General features: G+C 47.7%; 1 long non-coding RNA gene across 3 annotated transcripts in view; it reads left to right on the top strand.

The window, feature by feature from the left end:
- Nucleotides 1–21,442, top strand: part of LOC121074080 — a 58,767-nt gene that overhangs the window by 16,429 nt on the left and 20,896 nt on the right. The window contains exons 1-3 of one of the 3 annotated variants that reach the window (XR_005822095.1): nucleotides 2,041–2,238; nucleotides 3,948–4,125; nucleotides 11,776–12,028. This is a non-coding gene — a long non-coding RNA (uncharacterized LOC121074080). Of the gene's footprint in view, nucleotides 1–2,040; nucleotides 2,239–3,947; nucleotides 4,126–8,629; nucleotides 8,896–11,775; nucleotides 12,029–21,442 lie in introns of those variants that run through there. The other 2 variants (XR_005822097.1, XR_005822096.1) reach the window with 2 other exon arrangements.

Here is a 21,442-nt window from a genome sequence, read left to right on the forward strand (position 1 = left end):
AGCAACAAATCTTGTACCTCTCCACCGTGGTTTTCCTGCCATCTGCCCACACTGGTGGACGTTAACAAGCTAGTAGATCTAGACCTGCTGTGCCGTGATACAAAGATTTATTTTTAGGACGTTGATATTTAAAATGATCTGTTATAATTTCATGCTTAAATAACACTAAATAATGTTCCCTGTTTGCACAGCGTAATTGGAAGAGGCGAATAAACCAAACAAACCAGCTATGACTGAGCTTCCCTAGTATTTTCAAACTGAAACAAACAGTAAAAAACAAGGGCTTGGCCAAGTTAACACTTCGGGGGTATTTTCTAGCTCGCATTCCACTTTTTCATTTTCACAGGCCAAGAAATGCAAGAGCTTTGAAGAGCTAGTGGCTTTTTGCCAAAGAAAGCTCAGTTGGTCTTTGACTGAAAAAAAAGAAAAAATTAAAAGTGAACTTATTGTATGTGTTTGTTGTTTTTTTTTAGGAACTGGCAGGGCTAATGACTCCAGAAGTGCCGTGGGATTTTATGTGAGTGCAGAAAAGACTTAGAAACTATTCAGCAAGTTCATTTAGGCTCCTTTCATGCTTCTCAAATCTTGAGGCTGCTTTATTGCTGCTTTATGTCAATTTGACACTGCTTGATTTCACTGTCGTTCTTGATTTTACTGTGATGGTACTGCAGTGTTTGGCGCTGAGTGGGTCCCACACCAATCACATCTGTAACGTCTCATGTTATCTGTGTGGGATTTCAGGTGATTGAATTAAAGCTTCAGATGGCCCTATTTGGGGATAGGAAGTTCCGGCTGAGTTGATGTTACCTATGTGCAAAATCACAGGCGCATCATGTAAGCGAAGAAGTGTTGTGATTTGTCATAAATGCGTTGTTTCCTTCTGGAAAATTGCCACGGGAAACTGAATGTAGCCCGGGCTCTTTAAGCCTCTGCACATCAACTAATCAATGCATCTTTAGCTGGAAGGATCCCTCCCACTAAAAGCGTGAGAGGGACTTTTCCCTCCATGTCTGTGTGCTTACATTGCCCCATGGAGCAATGTCTCTCTGGGCTGCAAAGCTGTTGGTGCTCTGCCTTTCCCCGCCGAGACCTGCCTTCCTTCTCCTCTTGCCCCCGGATTCCAAGGCAGGGGCCAGCCCACGGGGGGCACAGCAGGATGTGAACGCCATCTCCCCTCACCAATTCCTGCTCGTGCAGACCTCCTTCCTGCCACCAGTATTGCTTCTGTCTCCACATCTGTGCTTTCCCCAGCCTCATCCTCCTGCGCTACCCGGAGTCTCCCCTTAGCATCCTAGTGTCATGTTCTCTGCTTCCCCATCCTCCCTGTGTCTCGTCTGCCCTGGGCAGCTGGCTGCCCACCAGCCCTTCCCCTTCTTCCCGCTTAAGCCCTTCTCCATCTTCCTATCCCTCCGCTCCCACACCCCGCCGCTCTGCACAAGCCTCGGCTCTGTTTGTGCCCACATTAGCATTTCTGCTGACTGCAAGGATTGGTTTAATTTCATGGGTGTCATTTCCTTCAAGAAATCTCTCTCTGAGCAGCAGCCCGACGAATGCCTGATAAAACATATTTTCCTACGGTAATGATTTTATGGACCCATAAGTCATGAATTTATTATGATCTCAGCCCCTGCTGCTGATTGCTGTAAAATGCAAAGTAATTAACAGCAAGCGGTAGCAGCTATTCCCACCTGGTAGCGTGTTCTTGGGTACGCTGATGGGTTTGATTAAAGTAATGGCTAAAGTGTACAGCCCGGCTGTAAAATATTAGTATGATTAATGCAGTATCCTAAATAAGAAACAAAACTAATGGGCATGGTTTAAAGAATTAAAAATATATATATGTATTCCTCTCCCTCCCTCAAGCTATTGTTCTGGCTCATTTATGCTTTCTTTTCTGTTAAATAATGTATGGGCTTCAGGGCCAGGGGGCAGGCTAGAGATGCATATTGCAGTTTCATAACATCTTAAGTGCTTGTGTTAATTTTTCACTCCTCCCTTCTCTTTCCCCTCAACCTGCCATCTCCCATTGGATAGGGGAGAAAGATAATCAAGTTTTCTGGTCTTGGCTTGAAGTCAGATGTGATTTGATTTGGATTGCAGGCAGCCTGAGGAAGTGGCTCAGAGGCAACTTGGAGAGTTGGACTTGGTTTCTGGCCTCGCAGAATAAAAATCCTCAAACCGTGCTCACAGTTCCATGGCTGGGGGTGATCTCCGTTCTGTGTCAGGAGCCTGGAGCCCGTAAGTTTTTCACACATGAACAATAACCACGTGGCTATCCACAAGCTGCAGTGCTTCCACTGAGAAAACAGTGCTTTTTCTTTTTTTTCTTTTCTTTCTTGAACAGCTTAGAAGCCAAGCATTGTTTGGGTTTAAGTTATTTAAAAAAAAAAAAAAAACAAACTAAAATAGGGCTTGGAATACAATAACTCATGTCAGATTTCTTTTTCTCTTCACCCCCTGCCAAAAGGATGGTATGTTTGATTTCTAATATATGGCATTTTTCAGTAAAAAAAGATCAGAAACTACTTGGTTTGGGGGGTGAGAATATGTAAAAAAAAAAAAAAAAAAAAAAAGGCATTTTTCATGTCAAACAGAAAAAAAATTTGGAAACGAAGAAAATACTTGTTTTCAAAAAAAAAAAAAAGGGTTTAGTGACCTACACGTTTTGATCAGCTCTTCTCTTTCAATTTCTGAAGATGCATACAAGATGCCATGTAATTCTCTCTGATCTGCCTCTAACTTTTCAGTTGTATTGATCTGCTCTAGTTTATGAAGGTACCGACTATTGGAAAGAAGAGTTTATAAATAACTACAGAGAAACAGGCTTCCATATCACAAGAGTTCCAGCAGGGCTGCTTTTGTTTATCGCACAACACACATTTTTGGAACTTCTCTTAACCGGGAGATTGCAAGGGAGCTCAGTGTGCCAGTGTCACTGAGAATTGTTGGGTTGTATTGTACTGTGCAAATGGTGTTTTCTCCCCCTTGGGACAGAGAGGTTTCTGTGTTTGTTTTTGTAGATAAGATATAAACTCCGTAGTGGTTCTGCTAGTAAATACAAGCAGCCTGAAGCTCCGGAATATGTCTTGTTGGTCCCTCCAGTAATTTGACAAAGTATCCTTCCAGCAACCTCCTAAAAGTACAACATGAAAAATGTTGTTGAGCCCTCAGTATCTGGAACAGTTGTGGCAAGGGGGTGCTGGGCTGTGCAAATAGCTGTGCGTGGTGGCCAGCTCTCTGCCAGTGCTGGTGTGTGTTTTGGATGTCTCACCCATGTTCTGTAGTGGTCAAAACCAGCAGTAGACGTAAGCGTTACCAGGAGAGAGAGACTGCCACTGCTGGGGTTGTCATCATCCTTTTTGGAAGGATATAGGAAATGTCAAAGAAGATAGAGATTGTTATCAAAGGTATGGGGGAGCTTCTGAGTGAGGAGAGATTAAGCAGATTGGGATGTGTCAGTTTAGAAAAGAGGCAGGTAGGAGAGGGGTATGATCAAGACATCATGCAGTCCGGAGTGCAGTAGAAGAGGTGGCAGAGATGATTGTTTGCCATGTCTTGTGACTCAAGAGGGTTACCCAGTGAACTCATTAAGCAGAAGGTTTAAAGCAAATGAAGGGAAGTACGTTTTCCTGAAGTGCATAATTACATATGTAATTTATCACCGTGGGCTGCTGGGGAGTCCGAGAGGGTAGTATAGATGTGAAGTGGGACTAGGTTGTTGTGGAAGGCAGATCCCAGAGGGTCGCAGAGCATAACCAAAGGGTTTGCAACAAGAAGAGGGCCATAAATATTCCATCACTCATTTGCTTCCTCCCTCCTCCCCTCTGCAAGGCTGTGGCCGTGTTTCTTCTGCCCACAGCATCCTCTGTTGTGAAGCAGGGGCTCGGGGGCTGAGCCCTGGAGGACATAGCTGCTGAGGTCTCACTGACAGCACTTTCTATCCTCAGGGTCAGACGTTTGCAGAGTCTTCTCCCACAGTGTGTGGCCTTGTGCAGTGGCTGAGGAAGCACAGGGATAGAGGGGTGTGATGCTGGTGGGTTACATCATGGTCCTGACCAGAAACATCTGGGCTCGGTTGGGCAGCGGACACCACATGGGGCTGAAGCCTGGCAGTGGGCTTGAGAGGTAAGAGCCAAATTGTGAATTTCAGCCCGCCTATGGGACTCGATGGTACCACAGCAAACACCTGAGCGGGAGGATGGTGCATGGTGGCTGGGCAGGAGAAGGCAGATCCTTTCCATTTCTCATTTAGGTACTGCTGGATTTGGTTTCCGCAGGCAGGCAGCACGGCTGCAGGGTCATATTTGGAAGGCTTTCTCAGCAGTGTGCACATGTTAATGATATTTGAGGAGTAGTTTCTGTGGGAGATCTGGGAGCCAGGCAGCTCTGCAAATCAGCCCATTAGTATTTTTAAAAGAAAGCCTCCATCCTGTAGGAACTACTGTGGCCTCTGGAGATGTGCCAGAACTGTATCCCAGATTGCACTGCATTCACTTCTCCTATTAGATCTTTCCCTCTCTCCTTTCATCCACCCCTTTTCCTTCCCTCCTGGATAGAGCTTTCTATTGCTATTCTATCGAAAACACACCCTAGCTATTGCTTTTCTTGCCTCTCTTGCCTGGAAGTTTGCACAAGGATAGGTTGTCGTTTTTTTCCCCCTTCTCCTTTTGGAGCTAATCACCCTGGTGAAATTGAGCTGTAATGCAGTTGGCAGTGGTCAGATTGAGCTGAACGTCTGTGCTCCAGCACATACCCAGATTCTTGCATCAATAAAAATGAACACAGACAGCCGCAAAGCAAAAGGGATATCGCCTGGCCTTGTTTAAAACACACTCACACAAAAGCATAAGCAACCCGAACAAAAGGTCCCTGTCTCCTCTTTTGAGGCAGGTGAAATAAGAAGTTATTGGACTTGATGTACATGGTGAGAGGGGGAGACCATCTCCCCACCTCCTCCCCCTGCCATCCGCAGCTGTGCAGCAGGTAAAGAGGAGATTGCCTTTGGTGGGGAGGATTTATAGGTATCGTGAGTCAGTCAGAGTGTCAGGGTAAATCAAGCCTGACGTTTTTAACATCTTCCCCACACAAAGGGGGGCAAGGGGGAATGGAGGAAGCAATTGTAATTTTATGTCTATATCCTGCTCGGCTAATCAAGGTGAGCAAGAGACATGCCAGCCAGAGTAGATTTTCCTCTTGTTAGCTTGATCGTTTCGTGGCTTTGGCTCTTCCCTTCCTTTCCTGGACTACCAAAGCAATCTTCTCTGGGGGGAAGAAGGACCCAGCTGATCAGTGCTGGAGGCTGTAGGCAAATAGTTATCTTTCCCAGGGCCTGTCTCCTGCAATATGTCTTGATTCAGGTAAATGCAAATGCATGGAGAAGGACCTTTCAGCAGAGGTTTGGGTACCTTTGGCCCTCTCCCGTCTCCTCATTCCTGTTCAGAGCTCTGGCTGACCCCAAACCCTGAGATGGCAGTGCTGTGGTGTGCAGCATCCTCTCCTGGTCCTCTTTCATCCCTGCCTCTCAGGAGCATTCTGCTCAGGCTGGACATACAGGTGAGCTATGGAAGGAAGGGATATCTGCATCACAAGGGGAAGCTAATTCCAGAGGATTTCCAGCAGCAGCATGGCTTACAGCGTCATGCATGGTATTTGTCTTGTCTTGCCTCAGGCTCCTGCTGCTGTAAATCCTCCTGGTGCCTTTTGCCGTGCTCCCAGCACAGGCAGCCTCCCCGTGGGGTGCTGGGTGGGCTCTGGTGTGTGAGGAGATAAAAGGAGGCAGAGTAAATACGTAAGCAGGTCCTCCTTCTTAACAAGCCAGAGTGAGGATGCCTTGACCGTGGAGGTATCTGCTGTGGGTGGGAAGAGGGAGCAGGATGAGCCCCGGCCGTGCAGTGCTGAGCTGGAGCTGCTGAGCAGCGCTGAAAGCCACACGCTGGGTCTGTGTGCGGTACGGGCAGGGCAGCAGCATTGAAATTCCTCGCGTGCACACAAGTGGGCTAAGCCATCAGCAGAGGGCAGGGAGCCTCCGAGCTCTGTGGGCTTGTGCTGATTTACACCAGCTGGGGAACTGGGCCAAATCTGTCTCTTTCAATGAATGATCATTCAATTTTTCTCTGCTATCAAGCCCTTAAACAAAAGCCAATTGAAATCAATGGGAGACTTGCATCATTTTCAGGGTTATAGGTCTAAAAAATGGGATGCTTGGGGAAAAAGCAGGCAGGGAAGAGAAAGGGAAGAGAAGGAGGAATAAATGCTGCTGTAACGTTATGGCTTACAATGTAAACAGATGCGAGTGAGAAATGCTTTCGTTACAATTCTCCCAGCAGCCACAATTCAGGGAAGCTGTATGCGAGCATGTGTACATGGAGAGCATCCTTCGTTATGCAAACTGCTCCACAGGCACGGAGGGAGCCTGGCCCTCTGCGAGTCCCTTCTCTGCATGCCCTATTCCTATATGTGATTAAGTTCTCTGCTCGCCCACTGCACTTAGGGCTCTTATTAGTGGTAAGCACATGCTCCACGGGATGGCTCTTGCATGCAGAACTACAGGAAGAAGCACTGCCTTCTGCTCGCAGAAACTGGCAGGATTTTCTGCAGTAGCTGGAAGATGGGGAAGCTATTATCTCGTCCAGCCTCTGGCTGCATTTTGATAAAAATCCTTTGTCCAATGACTGCAAAGTATTTTGCAAGTATAGGCGGGTAAATCCTCGACAGACAGGCATTATCTGGCCTATTTTTACAGCTGAGAATTCGCAGCCATCAGCCCCATCTAGGTGATGGTGCTGTCTTCACCTGGTGATCTCCTCAGCTGAATGAATATGTCAGGACCAGTCCTTTCAAATGCAGTCCCAGTTTGAACACAGCCCTCCAGCGTGTCTGGATAAAGTCACACTCTTCCTACCTCAGCCTCCCCATCCATATAACAGGTATGACAATCATCCTTTCCCCTGGGTAAACATTTCATTATGCGATGCTGCTGAAGTACCTTGGAGGGGAGAAGACCTTCGGATAAGTCTGCATTCTCAATTTGGATATATTTGTGTGCGTGTTTTCTGCTTTAGCTGTCGTTCTCTTGCCTTGCCTGCTCATTAGTTCTGCCTGAGTGCAAGACCTCTCCAAAAATGCAGCGTTGGCAGTGGGCATGAATTCTTAACGACTCCTGTCTCTAATGACAGAAACCAGGGCCAGGCAGTCAGTTTGCTCGCTGAGAGCAGGAGACGCAGACTAGTGTGCTGCCGATTTCTCTCATCACAGGGCGAGTTTGCAAATCACAGGAGGATCTGCAAAATATGCTCAGGTGCTGGCCTGCTTCTCGTGTGGCAAGGGGAATTGGTTGGGATGACAGACAGAAAGGGAAGAGATGCTTCTCGTTCTGTGGAAGGTGCTGAATTTGTTTCTAATGCTCTCTCTGGACTCTATTCTGTTCTGCCCAAGAGATCAAGAACATATTTTGGCTTTTGATACAGAGGTGGAAATCCCAAGCCTGACTTGCTCAGCGCCTTGTTGTGGCGCCCAACTTCACACGCAGGGAAATACTAAATCAGTAAAAACAACAGACAACACAGCAGCCAATTTAAAGAAAAATGCTAGGGCTTCCATTGTACACAAAAGGAGAAGGACTTAATGGGAAGCTTAAAAGTTATTTTTAGTAATGTTTTTGCTGCCTTTTGTTTCCATTCTGTGCTTATATTCAAAGCTTTGTTGACTTTTAGAAATGTAATTTTCAACACAAGTTAGCCTTTCCTTTTACAAACTCCTTATTTTGTTTGTTTTTTTTAAAAAAAAAGTCTTGGCAAGTTAGAATAGGTAGGAAGGGAAAGGAAGGTGAATCCTGCCTAGGTGCCATTCATTCTGTTTCATTTAATGGCAGGGATAAGAAGAAAGAAAGGAGAAAATAGCATTCAAATTCTTCACAGTTCTTTGATTCTTGACTCTTAAAAGCCAAAAGAGAGAAAATCACAATTTTATGGGGAGGAGAAAAAAAATCTGAATTCTCATTTTTGCTGGGCTCCTACTGAGGCGTTGTTTGGTGGAATTGTATTGTTTCTGATGAAATCTTGGTATACACTGAGAAAAATTTGAGTTGTTTCTGGGCTGTCCACTCCCTCTTAGAGCTCTGGTTATTTCTTTGTGCTCGCCTTTGCTTTTCTTTTCCATCTCTTGTACTGTTTGTGTCTCTCCCTTCTGTCCTTGCTGATGCCTTTTTTCCACTCCTCCTCCCATTCCACTAAAATTACCACCGTCAAGACTGTTAAAATGACTGAGGTGTTTCCTTCCTGGACGGACTAATTGGGGCTGAGATCTTTATGATTCCCAGAGCTATTTTCTTGGGCTGACCAAGTTGACTTCATTTTGCACATTATTGCTGGAAAGTTCGGTTCAGGCTATCTCTCTCCCAGTCTAATATGGCAAGGTAGATTCTGGCACTGGGATATTCCACGTGGCCCATGTACGTCGGTCAGGTGGCTGTATCTGCCTGGAGTGACTGGAGAGTCATTCTGGATTTGCAGTAACTGAAGTTCAGCCTCCTTGCTAACTCTCTGCCCATCTGTTAGATCAGTTTGGGAAAAAAATATATATATATTTAAAAATAGCTTACAGGTAACAGCCATTTAGGCTGTCTTCTGAACCATAGGTTGGTGTTTGGAGGAAAGGAAAGAGAAAGCTCTGAGGTGTCCTGGCCATGTACCCCTTGGGCTTTTTCTTCTGTCTCAGGTCCCTTCTGTGGAAGACCGAAGCCACTGCCTGCTGTGGGACCCTGGTGCTCTTCAGTGGGGCTGAGGAGTGTGATGCCCAGCAGTGCTCTCTTGCTGTGTTTGGCCGTGACCTTTTTTTCCTCTGTGGGGTTGAGCCATGCATCAAGCTACATGGCTGTGTCAGTTCCTGGGACTGCAGGTCAGCTTTGGCGTCGTGCCACCCAAACGTGTGAGGCATGGCCATAGCTCCCAGTGGGGTTTTCAGAGCTACCTCAGCCTGCAAACCTCACTTAGACCAACTCCTCTCTGTTCCTAACAATGTCTGGCTACCGTGTCTGCTGAGCAATGAAGTGGATGCGTGATGGGAAGAGAAAAACGAGACAAGGCTGGGATGAGAGGTTCAGCCATCCCTGGCTGAAATGTTTGAGGTCACGCTGGAGGTCTGGCAAAGGTACACTGCATCTGTCACAGGTCTAACTTGGGGATGAAAAGCTCAACATCTGTTTGTAGTGAAGTCTCTGGGGCTCTCTGTTCTCTGCTTCACTGGCGGGCAGTTCCCGCTTTGTCTGTACCCTTTGAACCCCACGAGAAGGCATGTTGATTCCACATTGCGCTTGTTCTTGAGGGCGGCTCTTGAAATCCTGCCGTAATTATTCACGAGCCGTGATTGGAGCCCACGCACAGAAGGGTGGGGGCTGTTATTTGCATCCAGGGAGGATCTGATTATAATTGTAGCAGGGAAGTTTGTTTGAGACTGATTCAGTGTCAGCTTGAAATTCCTTGATGATGCTCCTTGGGCAGGAGAAGTGTACAGGCACAAGGTCTGGGGAAGGTTAATGGAAGGGACTCGGGGTGTCAGGCTTGGGTAGGGAAATTGCTTTTAGTTCAGAAAAGATGAATGCAATAGGACTGCTTAGCTGGAGAATGAGCAGCATGGTAGAAACTAGAATTATCTGGCTGATCCTTAGGATACCACTGTCTTCTCCAACCTGAAGACTTAAGAAAGATGCATGTTTTGTTCAGGATGGTTGATTTAAATCACCCATTTTAATCATGATTTAAATCAACAAGCAGGAAATCTTGATTTAAAAAGCACATTTTAATCTTGTATTTTAAAGTTCATTTCCTAATGAAACATAGTTTCTCATTGGTTGGCATAATTTGGTACTATTTTTGGCAAAGCAGAAGGGGACGCGACACCCATACATATTTATTGATGTGGCTGTATAGCTTAACATATATCTGTTCTGATTTGGAACTTTTACATCTTTTTATTACATTGGAGAAATGGGAAACATGTAATTCCTGATTTATTAGACATGGCTGCTTCTTATACGTGTCTCAAGCTACACGAGGATAAAAATTAAAATGCAATTAAAAATGCATGAAGAAAGCATTTTGAAAGTTTTGTTCGTATCGCAGAACAGAGGGCTGGAATGAGCTGCTGCAGATAAATCTCCTTGTAGGTTGGCATTGAGGCAAGATCAATTACACCTTTCCCCTTCTCACAGGTGTTTGCTTAACCTTTCTGTAGTTGTCTCCAGTGAAAAATTCTGCAACTTCCCTGATATCTGTTCCGGTGAGAAAGTTTTTTCTAATGTCTAAACTTAAGCTTTCTTTGCTCCAAGTTAAATTATTTCTTCTTCTCCTGCCACTGTGAACACAGAACAATCGACTACTGTCTTAATAACCTGCTAGCTATTGGAAGATTGTTATGCCTCTGTGCCTTAGTCTTCTCTTTTTTTCTTAATTTTTTTTTAGGCTGAATGAACCTAGTTCATTTAACCTTTACTTGCCTGTTCTTTTTCCTAAAGCTGTGACTGTTTTTATTTATTTTCCTCCGGACTGCCTCCTGATTTTTTTCATCTCACTCTGCATCTGCAGTGAAATTACTTCATGGATGCTTCAAAACGAGAAATTGCTTGCTGCAGCGTGCAGGCAAACTGCGGAACTCATTGCTACAGGATACTGGGGATGCTAAAGATTAAACGGGTATGGAGAGCATTTAAACAAACTAATGAAAGATGTCCCTGAGCTGTGAACTGCTGGAAGGCCTCATGAGACTGGGACAAGCAAGACACGGAGGGAGGAGGGGTAGCGTGCTGCTGCTCAGTCCCATGGTTTCATTGCTGGTTTTGGGGTGCAGCTTGCCCTGTTGGGGTCCTGCTGCCACTGGTCTGCTGCTCTGTGTCCACACCATGCTGCTATCTGCCAAGAGCCCATCACGTTGCTGTGCTTCGGAGAAGCATTGGGATGTGCCGGTGCCTTCTTCCCTGCAGCTCCTCTTCGCAGCCTCTGCAGCGTCTGCCCCCAAGCCGGCTGTGAAAGCAGGGCTGGCTCTGCCGTGGGCACGCTGGCAGTCAGAGCCTTGGAGAAGCTGGGTGGTTGCAGGGGTGTACAAATGTGGTTGGATTTGAGGGCTCACTGGAGGCTGGCAGAGTCCAGTTCTGCTCCATCCGACGGCAAACACAACTGCGGGGTGGGGCTGGGATCTGTGCCGGGGCACCAGGGTTGTTAGTGCCGCCCCAGCCAGGCTGTGCTGCCACTGTAAACAGCTGCTGGGAAGCAAAATCTCCCTCTTCCCCAGAATGTGCTGGATTCAAGCTCTCCTTTTATCTGTTCAGAAAGTGCTGAAGTGTTTCTAGCTGCTCTTCAAAAGCAATTCTGCACTGCCCAGAGGGGGCTGTAAGTCATGTGGGGAGCCAGGAGAAAACGATACTCGTCATCTCAGCAGAAGCGTGTAAACCACTTAACTTTTCTGGCTTCAGTTCCTGGGTGAGATTTAAACCCACGGATGGGACTGTGGTTACAAGGGCTCTGTGGGTCACCAGTGGGCTGAAGGTACCACGGGAAGCCATCACTTTTGGGAGGGCTGGGTTTGGGAAGAGAGCTGCTTAGTGCTGTGGTGTCTTGAAGGGTGTTCACAAAGGTAATTGCAGTCCTTGGCTTTCCTGTGTGCGGAGACGTGGCGGTGCTCTGTGGTTTCCATGAGAAAACCCTGTTATTGAGGGCCTTTAGAGAACAGCACCTCTTCGTTCCTGTTCATGGCTGGCTTTACAACTCCCTTCTTCCTTTTCAGTTCGCCTTGTGGAAAGGAACACGTTTGGATGGGGCACAAACTTAGGAAGATCCTGCCTGGGATTAACTCTGCTGAGGCCACTGGAGTGCAGCAGGGAGCGGGCAGGTCCAGGGGTCTGTGGACACTAATGATGCTGCACCAGCACCTGCGGGGGAAGCTGGGAGGGCTGAGAAGGGGCAAAGCAAAAAGCTGCTCTTCAGCTTCCAAATGATGCTCCCAAGAGGAGAATTGCTTCAGAAGGAGCTCCTCACAGGTATTGGATCCTTTGTGTTTCTTGACAAACCTTTGCACTAAGAGATGTCTCTTTTTTCAGAAAATGATAAAGCTGGGCAGCTTGCAAGCCGCGGGCTTGTGCTCGCCTTCTCCCTCGTGTTCATGTGCTTGGCAGTATCTGCTTTTGCTGAAGCAGCCTGGATTTGGTTTTAACTCTTGCTGCTCTGTGAAAGTAGAGAGCATGCAGAGAAAGAATAGGTTTGCTTTTTTACAGGCAGGCAGAGGGTGGGCACCAAAACCCACTCTTCTTCTTTAATCTCACCTGCTGAAGGTGATCAGAACTCGTTATATAGACTCTTATCCACTGCCAGCTTAATTAACTAGTGGTCCCAGAAAGCCCTTATAGAACAATTGATTTTTTTATCCAATTTGGTATTGTTATCTCTGTCCTGTTGGCACTCAGGCTGTTGCTCAGCCAGCTCTTGGATGGTGAAAGCTAGACCTTGCTCTTTTTCCTAAGCCTGGTTTTTATCCATAGGCTTTTAGATTAGAGATGTAGATTTAAAGAGCAAAAACCCTCGTTGTCTATAGCTGCGTGGGGAGCGTGTGGCTGCAGCTGTAACAGCCTTCAAGTATGAATGGCACAGGGCAAGGAAAACATGCTCAGCATTGTTTCATTGCTTTGGCTTACCGTCTGCGCTCCACACCTGACCCGAGGACACACGCGAGAGCAATACAAGATGTTCAGCCACTTGTCATGTCGTGTCTTTTCCTTGCCTCTGGCCTGAACCGAGGTCTTTCAGTCGCTAGTTCGTGCGGTTTTACTGGTGGCCCTCCTGGTGATACATGTCATGTCGACGCCCCGTGTTGTAGGAGCATGTGACAAAGAGAATCACAGCCCTGATTGCAATAAAACTTAATTTCCCCTGCCTCCATAAAAATATGTATGTGAAAAGACACAGCTGAGCCCTCAGGGCTAGATGTGAGAAGGCAGGGGGAGGATCTCCTGGGGTGTGTGGATTGAAGAGGTTTCCTGGTGTGGGGATGTGGGCTCTGGGGTCGCTGGTTCTGGGTTCCCTGGGGCTGCTGCGATAGGGGGGTGCTGGGGTGAACTGGGGCTTGAAGAGAATTAAAGCTGGCTCTGAGGAAAATGACCTGAACTCTCCTCCAACTTGACACAAGGCTGGGTTTTGTGTCGTCTGTGCCAAGGACAGATGAAATTCATAATGGCAAGCAGGGTGAGGGCAAACAGCTTTAAAACCCAGGGCAAGTCATCCCTGTTCCCAACCCTCCAGCTTCGCTGACCCTCTTCTCACTCCCTCTTCCACCGACCAAGCACGGAGCCCACCCTTAACCCAGCTCACATCCACCTCTGGCACCTCTGACTGTCCTTCTGCCCTGCCTACAGCCACAGAGACACTACAGGCATCCTGGAGAGGGTGGGGTCCTCCTGAGCTGCTGGTGGCTGGCGGGATGGTGTTGCTTTGCTTGAAAACACAGAAGGGGTCATTAAGTCAACAAATTTGGCTTCCTGCATGGCTGAGAGTGCCCCAGAAACTTAATGGGCTGCTCTTTTGGGCAATAGCTTGTGCTTAATATTTATAGATAAATGGTGCTTTGAAAAGATCCCATTTTTTAGCCTCTCCTGCTGTTCTCTAGCTAGGGCTGAGCCTTGCTGTTAATAAGGGAAATGCAGACATCTCTTCACAGTAAAGGCAAAAAAAAATATATAAACCCCCTTTGCTTTCCTTCCCATCTTGTCAGGAGCACCCTGCTGCTCCCCTCTGCTTTCTTCCTATTGCACAAAGAGCGGATTCTCTCTCTCTCTGTTGTGCTCCTCACTAGAGGAATGGCTGCTGAGTGTGTCCGTGCTGCCATACTGTATCCTGAAGTTGGCTTTTAACAGCAGACAAAGGAAAGTGCAGCAGTTTGGGAGAAAATGGAGAGTCTGGAAGACCTGGGGTTAGTCTCTCTTGTGCTTTGGATTTACTGTGCAGCCTTGGAAAAGTTGCTTGTATGCATCCGCTCTCAGCCTGTAAGCAGAGCCTCTGTCTGTACCAGTGTGATCTGCTGGACTTTTTTAGTACTGCACAGTAGTCATGTGTCACTCCTAACCATATTCCATCCACGGAAGAAAATATGCGGGTGCTGAAACAAGGGGCACTTTGAAACCGCAGCTCGGACGTTTGTGTCGCTCAGGTGCTTTCAGAAATATGACCCGCAGTTTATGGTGCAGGCTGAAATACTGCAAAAGGCTATTTTGAGCCCTGCTAGCTTTAATTGAGATCTGGGCTCCTACCAGTCCTTGCAAAATGAGCCTGACACCCTCCTCTGTGTTGTTCTAGTGAAAATGGGTTTCTTTAAGCTTTCTGGCTGCACTTTGGATAAACATTTCTGTTTCGAGGTGTGTGTGATGCCTGTCACTGAAAGGATGGGGATCCTGGCTCTGGAGGGCTCGTTGGGTGTGTCATAATTCTGCTTTCAGTTTTGGCTCTGGAAAATCACCAGCTGTGCTAGGATCTCCAGTGAGAGATGGTGGCTGAGAACTTGGAGGGACACTTGGTGGTTCACCCAGGGGAGAATCCATTGCCCAAGTCTCCTCCTGTCTGCAGGGGCTATTAGGAGATTCATTTATTCTTGAAGCCTGCAGGTTTATGAACACAGTCTCTTTTCTTCAGCCGAGTTAAAAGGAACTACTTCCATTTGATTTCCTTGGGGACTGGAGCCAGCTGTCTCTGTTCCTCAGCTCAGGGCCACGGCAGTGGGCAGAAGAGGGAAGGGGGAAAACCAGGAGCATGCAGCAAGGGTCTTGGCTTGTGCTGGACTAGGAAAACCTGCCTCGTGGCAAGGATGGGGAGCAAACTGGGGGATTTCTCACCCAGTAAAACGTGCACTGCTGCAGCTGTGGTTTCCTGCCAGAAGGATCAGCCCCGTCAGTGCTCCTGCAGCAGCATCCCTGGTGTGGTGGGTGGATGAGGACACGGTTTGGCTCTTAGGCTGAGCTGCTTGGCTTTGGAGGCTGCAGGGAAGGGGAAGCTTTCCCTGGAATGGTGCAACATGCAGAAGATGACACTGGCATTTCTGAGGCCTCTGAATGTCACCAGTATGTTGAAGATGGCACTGGGCTTCTGGCTGGCAGATGTTATTAGCTGTCTGTGTAAGAAAGCATCTGAGAGCTTGCAGAGCTCCTTGCAGAACTGATACTGGAGAAAACAGGTTGGTTTCTCTTACAATTTTTTTTCCCCATGCTTTATGCAGGAAGATTCAAATACTCTTGGGACCTCTGAGGCTTCCTGGTCATTCTGTAGCTGCTGGATTTGTTTTCACCTTGCAAAATGGATTGAAGTGCTTTTCACCAGAACTCCTCGCCCTTCTGCACGGGGATCGAAGAGCTACGCTCCTTGGTTTGTGTGACAGAATGACCGCAGGTGCTGTAAGAAAGCAGGAAATCATCTTTGTAAAGCTGTCCAGAAAACCTTGAATTCAGGTACAAGCCTCATGTTTATAGGAACATAAAAGGAACCATGGAAACTAAATATAGGTCGGAGCACCCGCAAGTAGAAAAAGGATCAGGGATTGGAAAGTTACCCTGATTTCTCTGCCTTGGGATTTGCTCTGCTGGTTTCAAACTTGTTTGGGGTTCTAGGCTCTGCAGGAGTCTTTGGGATCCATGTAAAGAAGGAATTTCTGGGGAAAGCAGCTGACAGAAGATCTCATTTAAATCCTGGCTTTGCCTTGGTCCTTGGGCTTATCATTGAGGGCTTGTTCTACCAGGGTCCCGTGCTGTTCGGTCCTAAGTGAGCTGCTGCTGGTTGTGGTGTTCCTGTTGAGCCCCAAGAGAGGTCAGGTACCTGGAGAGGATTTGAGAGCTTTACATGTGTTGTTGACCTGGGCCTTACACTTTGCTCTCCCCTTGTTCCCTTATCTAGAGGATTATCCCACAGAGTGCTGTGTGCCCTCCTGGGCTCTTAGCAGGGATTCAGCTCCTCTGCAGTTCCCAGCTTCATCATAGGAAGCTTCTTCACCTAGCTGCTGCCAGCATGCTTTTGGCGACCCTGAGTGTCCCATCAGCTGTTACAGGCCATTAAAGGATTTGTTTCTCGGCGTAAGAAGAGGCTTAATTCAATTCTCATTCTCTCCTGGCATTCCTCAGAGGTGAGTGCGTCCCCTCGGCACGAATCCTCCGATGCCGCTAATTGACTTGAAAGTAGCTCATGTCTCCTTGGAAATGTCACCCAGCCCTTTTCAAGTGCAATTCCAGGCAATCAGGATCAATATGTTGCTTTAGCTAAGGGTATTAGCACATGACTGACAGCCCTGCGACATTAGCTTATTCATATGGACTTCCAGATGCTCATTTTTCTTCGCCGCCTCAGCTGCCATCCCAGTAAGAGGGGACAGAGCTTGGAGTGGAGCCATTACCTGGGCCGCGTTTGTTCATAGCACGAAGGTGGGTATGATGCTGGCTCTCACACACCTGCCCTAAACCTACACAGTGCTCCCATCCCTCTCCTTCCCGGTGAGATCAAACCATGCTGCCCCATCCACTTGTTCCTTGTGTCATGGCATTGAGATGTTTCCGAGCGGCAGGGGCTGAGTTTTCTGCCTGTGTTAATCAGCACGGTGCTTTGCTTAATATGAGACAAGGTGTCGGCATATTTTTGCTGTACCTTTGCACAGAGAATATTGTCGGTGTAATTGTCTCTCCTCAGATCTCTACCCCTTCGTGCTCCTCTTGAGGCTCGGGTCCACAGCCAAGGGTTTCTCTTACTTTCCTTGTTGCGTGGTGATGCTTCTGTGGTCCTGTCGTCATTTTGAGCCAACATTCGGGTTTCTGATTTCTGTCTTTCAGCAAGTACCCATCATTCTCCTTTGTCTCAAAAATGTCTGTGTCTTCCTAGCAGCTCTGTGAGGAAGGGGAGCGCTGCTCTCTCTGCTTAGAGGTAGGTGATGAAAGCACCGGTAAAAGGAATTGAGAGGAGCTTACAAAAGCACTCGAGGCACTGCTTCTGTGAGTGAATTTGCTATGGGCCCAAGTGCCCTCTGCTTTTCTTGCCCTCTTAAACGAGGCTGGCACAGCTAATGCCCCTGCACTGCTCCTCTCTGGGGACAGCTCACACCCCTTCTGTACCCAGCCATGCCTCTTTGCTTGGGAGGGAGAGGGGACCTTACCCCCCAGTTCGGGAAATGCTGACCCAGGGGACATAGGAGCAATATTCAGAAGCAGGTTAAAGAATATTTCAGGTTTTCAAAGGAAGAAACTGAGATGCTTGGAAGCCAAGTGCCATGTCCTAAGCGAGACAGTGCTTCTCAGAAGCGATTCCTCCGAGTGCCTGCCTCGCAGCTATTGGTATTCCCAGCTCTCGAGAAGAGCTGCTCCCTGGCATCAGAGCAGGTTGGAGCCGCAAGGAAGAAACCTGAAGTTAGCTCCCAAGTGGCAAATATTAACAGATGTGGGAACAAGGTGTGCTGTGCTGGAGGACTGGGAAAACTTGGAGGGGCTTCTGTGCCATGCTGTGACTTTGAGCATCTCCCTTGCAGGGCTGGTGAAGGCACGTGCTGTGCTGCAGTCTGGGGCTCAAAGCTGCTGCAGAGCCAGAGGTGGGGAATCTGTGTCAGGGAACTTCTGAGAACGCGTTCCCGAAAGACACATCAAGAGATAAACAAGCAAGCCTGGAAAACTACTTTTAATCTGTGGTGCTGCCTGGATATCTGTAGATGTCTTGCTGAATGCTGTGCCCTTTGAAATTAGTCGGTAGTCAGGAGGGGGTTAACATGTTTGCCCTGTGAAACAGCCAGAACGAGTGCATCCAAAACTCCAGCAATCAGAGGCAAGCAACAGTTATTAACGCCTCGGCATTTAATGTGGCAGATCGCTTCCGCCCCCAGTTATATCGTGTGCTCAATTCCAGAGCACTCGGAGTTGTCAGTCTGCAGGTCCATAGATCATGGCGACCTTACCATCATGTCAAGGGGCTTCACTCCATCAGGGATAATGAACATCTCCCACCGGTTTCTTCCCATCATTCATTTGAGATCCAGAAGTTCATCATGCAAATGACAAACAGTGTTAATTTTCTGCAAATAATTCCTCCAGATGTCCGTGGGACTCCAGTGCTCCTCGCCCAGAACAGTAAAATGTTTGTCTTCCTCCCTATAATTCATCACCAGGCCTGCAAATCTCCCCAAACTCTCTATAAACAAAGCAGGAGGCAGAGCACAGAGCCTGATAGTTCGCTGCAGTGCAGACATGTCTCGTGCTCTCTCAGCAATGCACGTGGGAGAAGGAGTAGAGAGGTGGAAGAGGTCAAGAAGTTTCTTCTCAGCTGAGCTGACTTTGTGCTCAGCCTCGCAAATGTGCGTGTGATGGTCTGAGCCAAGCCTCGCACGAATGCGAGTCAACGTGAGAGGAGAAACTCGAATATTTCTGGGCTTAAAACTTAAGGCTGGCCTTCAGGAACAGCTGGATCTCCAGTGAAGCCTGCTGCGAGCCTTATCTGCGTCACTAGGAGACTTGCCATTGGATGGTGAGGCTTTGCCGTGGCTCTGTATCGAGCTGCTCTCGGATGAGTAGTGAGGCAAATAGGCAGAGCTTGCATGGTTTCTCCAAGCATCTCAAGCTCCCTGAACTCCAGATCCAGCCAAAAATATATGAAGAGCTGAAATCCAGGGTGATTTGGGCTACAGAGCATAAAGAGTTTTGGCTTGGACAAATATGAAGATATGACGCAGAAATTAGCTCCAGCAAGTACATCTGGAATAGGGCAGACTCACGATGAAGCAGCCAACAAAGCAGTTGTATTTTTTTTTTTTTTTACTCACAAGAAGTCAGCGGGCAGGTAGGACAAAAAACCAAGAGGATGGTGCAAATCCTGGTCTCCTGCCAAAATTCTAGCAGATCCAAAGCTCAGGAGATGTTGTAGGTGCCCAGATTTGCCACTCCTTCCCCTGCTCCTGCCAGCCATTAAATGGCACGGACCCGCTCCCTCCCCTGCTGCCCTTCTCACTCTGGAAGGGTTTTTAAAGGTCCCTCTAAGCAGCAGCTGCTCTGTGGCTTTTTGTTTTTTGTTTTTTATGATGAGCTGGAAATTAATTTCTTTTTTGCTGGCATTGGACTATCTGTTCCCACGTCGCAGTGCAGAATGAGCTCGTAACTCTCTTGACTGCCTCATGGCTGAGTTATGGGGTCTTCTGTAGTGCAGCCCAAAGGGTTTAATTTAAGTACGGGTGTCTTGAAGAAAGCAGAGAAGTGACAACTACCTAGTGCTTTTGCAGTCCATACGCTTGGAAACTTTTATTACTCCTGGACTGAAAGGGCCCTTGTTTTAAATTAAAATTAGGATTTCTTGTCCTTCCCATAGCAGCGCTAGGAACAGATTTTTCCCCTTACTTCCTTTTTGCTTGTCTGAAGACAGTAACCACATCTTCAGCTTTCCGTCTTTCCTTGCCAACCATCTCCTATAGATTTCCACTTGCTGTTGTCTGTCTCCGTTGGACTGTCTCCAGTTGTTCATATGGTCTTGGAGATCAGCATCCCAAGTAGGACATGATGCTCCAGCTGAGATCTTAGTGGCGCAGAAGATGTGTGAGGATAATCCGGACCACTTACGTGTGACATCTTTGTCTGCTTTGATCCTGGTCACCCTTGGCATGATCTTGAACCTGTTTCGGGGCAAGTGGGGTGAAGTGTTTCGGTTACTGTCTGGGCCACCTGTTGGTGTCTCCTCGTTGCTGCACACGGGCACTAATAAGACCATCTGCTGTAGGAACCCGTGGCTCGCATCAGGGATGCTCGGGTGAGCTAATAGGAACGGACAAAAGACGCAGCCTGCTTGCGGGACCTGATGGTCATTAACCCCTCTGTGGATGTTCTCCGTGTAGGCTCCTTTGTGAGACTGTTTGCGGGGCACTTCAGTAGGCGTGCAATGCCTATTAATATGCAACCTGTGTTGAGTCACACCTTAGCTGATTCGCCTTAGCTTTCCCAGCTGTCTGCTTGCAGCCAGATTGATGCAGTGTGGGCAGCTTGTCTGGCAAATCTAGAGGCTGGAAGAGCAACCAGCAACTTGGATTTAACCCTTCTTGCTAAACGCATTGTTGTCTCTCACCTCCCTATGGCTAGGACTAAGAGAATTGGCAAGTGATCCCTTATCCTTGCTTTTTTATCTCTTATATCGCTTACCTCTTGCCTTCTGCAGGCCCCATGCTGTCAGCTCTATGCTTTCCGATGGCCTTTGGCTCTTCCCAAACAACAGAGGCTGACTGCAAGTCCAGGACTTTCCCAATATCCATCCTGGCCTGGCTGTGGGTGGGAAGAGTCACTGGCAAGCTCTGCCTGGATGGTCCCCCAGACCCCCAGGACTTGGGGCCAGGCCCTGGTTGTGACACCAGGGGCTTTGCTGCCTTTTTGTTGTTCCTTCTGTATGGGGGAAATTGGTGGGGTTGTGTCTGTTGGAGCACTCGTCTACTCCACAGAGCTGTGGAGGAGCCATCAGGGAAGAAACAAACTCCTCATCCTTAGCTCTGTCTTTTTGTGCTTTCTACTTAGAGCTATCATAACTACCAGATGATTTTTATTTTTTTTTCTCAACCCCTCTTTGAGCAACCCCTTATTGAGCAATAGCATCTTAACAGCACTCTCCTATGGCTTTGTCCCTAGTGTGGCAGCATCTAATCGCATATCGTTTGTTCCGCTGAGCGGGTCACTGGTTTTACTGGGCTTGCGTGAAGGACATGGTAAATATCCAAGTGCAGTTCAAGGTTTGGGCTATGTCTTGGGCTCTTCCAAGGGGATGACTTTATTTTTACCAGGTTTGGCACACCTTGACTTTGGGGTGTGGAGAGCAAAAGTGAGCTGTGTGGTTGTGAAGCAGAATGGCAAAAACAGTCATGAGCAGGACAGGATTTGATCCCAGCTTGCCTGCTCGCTGGCTAACCCAGCTGGAGCCAGTAATGAGGGCAGGTCCAGCTGATGGATTGTCTAAAGACAGAACGAGATGCTCGAGTTGTCCTCCTCCTGTTCAGGAGTGGGCCGAAACTAGAGAAAGGTCTTCAGGTTTTGCCAGAACCATATACCATCCTAGCAGTAAGGATGGAAATGCATATTTACTGCCATACATTGGTGTAACTCCTCAGGAGATGCTTAAGTACAAGATGTGCTTTTGATTTAGCTTCTGTCTCAGTGAAAATGACCTAAGAGAACCTGTGAAAAACCTAATGTTACCAAGGAGTTCAGCCCCAAATGTGGAAGTAAATCAGTATAACCCTCTTGGTTTGCCTTTACCAGTCTGCCAGGCAGGCATCTATTTCTGGCTTCGCTTGGACTCTGCAGTCCAAACCCTGACACATTCTGTGGGACAGCCTCCCTCTCAACCTCAGCCTTGTCTTCTGCAGTCAGGTGATTAGATGAGGCTCTCTTTCATGTAAGTACTTTTTTTATCTTTCTCATCTGTGG

This window comes from Cygnus olor, chromosome 8, assembly GCF_009769625.2.
Source record: "Cygnus olor isolate bCygOlo1 chromosome 8, bCygOlo1.pri.v2, whole genome shotgun sequence".
In the NCBI taxonomy this organism is placed as follows: domain Eukaryota; kingdom Metazoa; phylum Chordata; class Aves; order Anseriformes; family Anatidae; genus Cygnus; species Cygnus olor.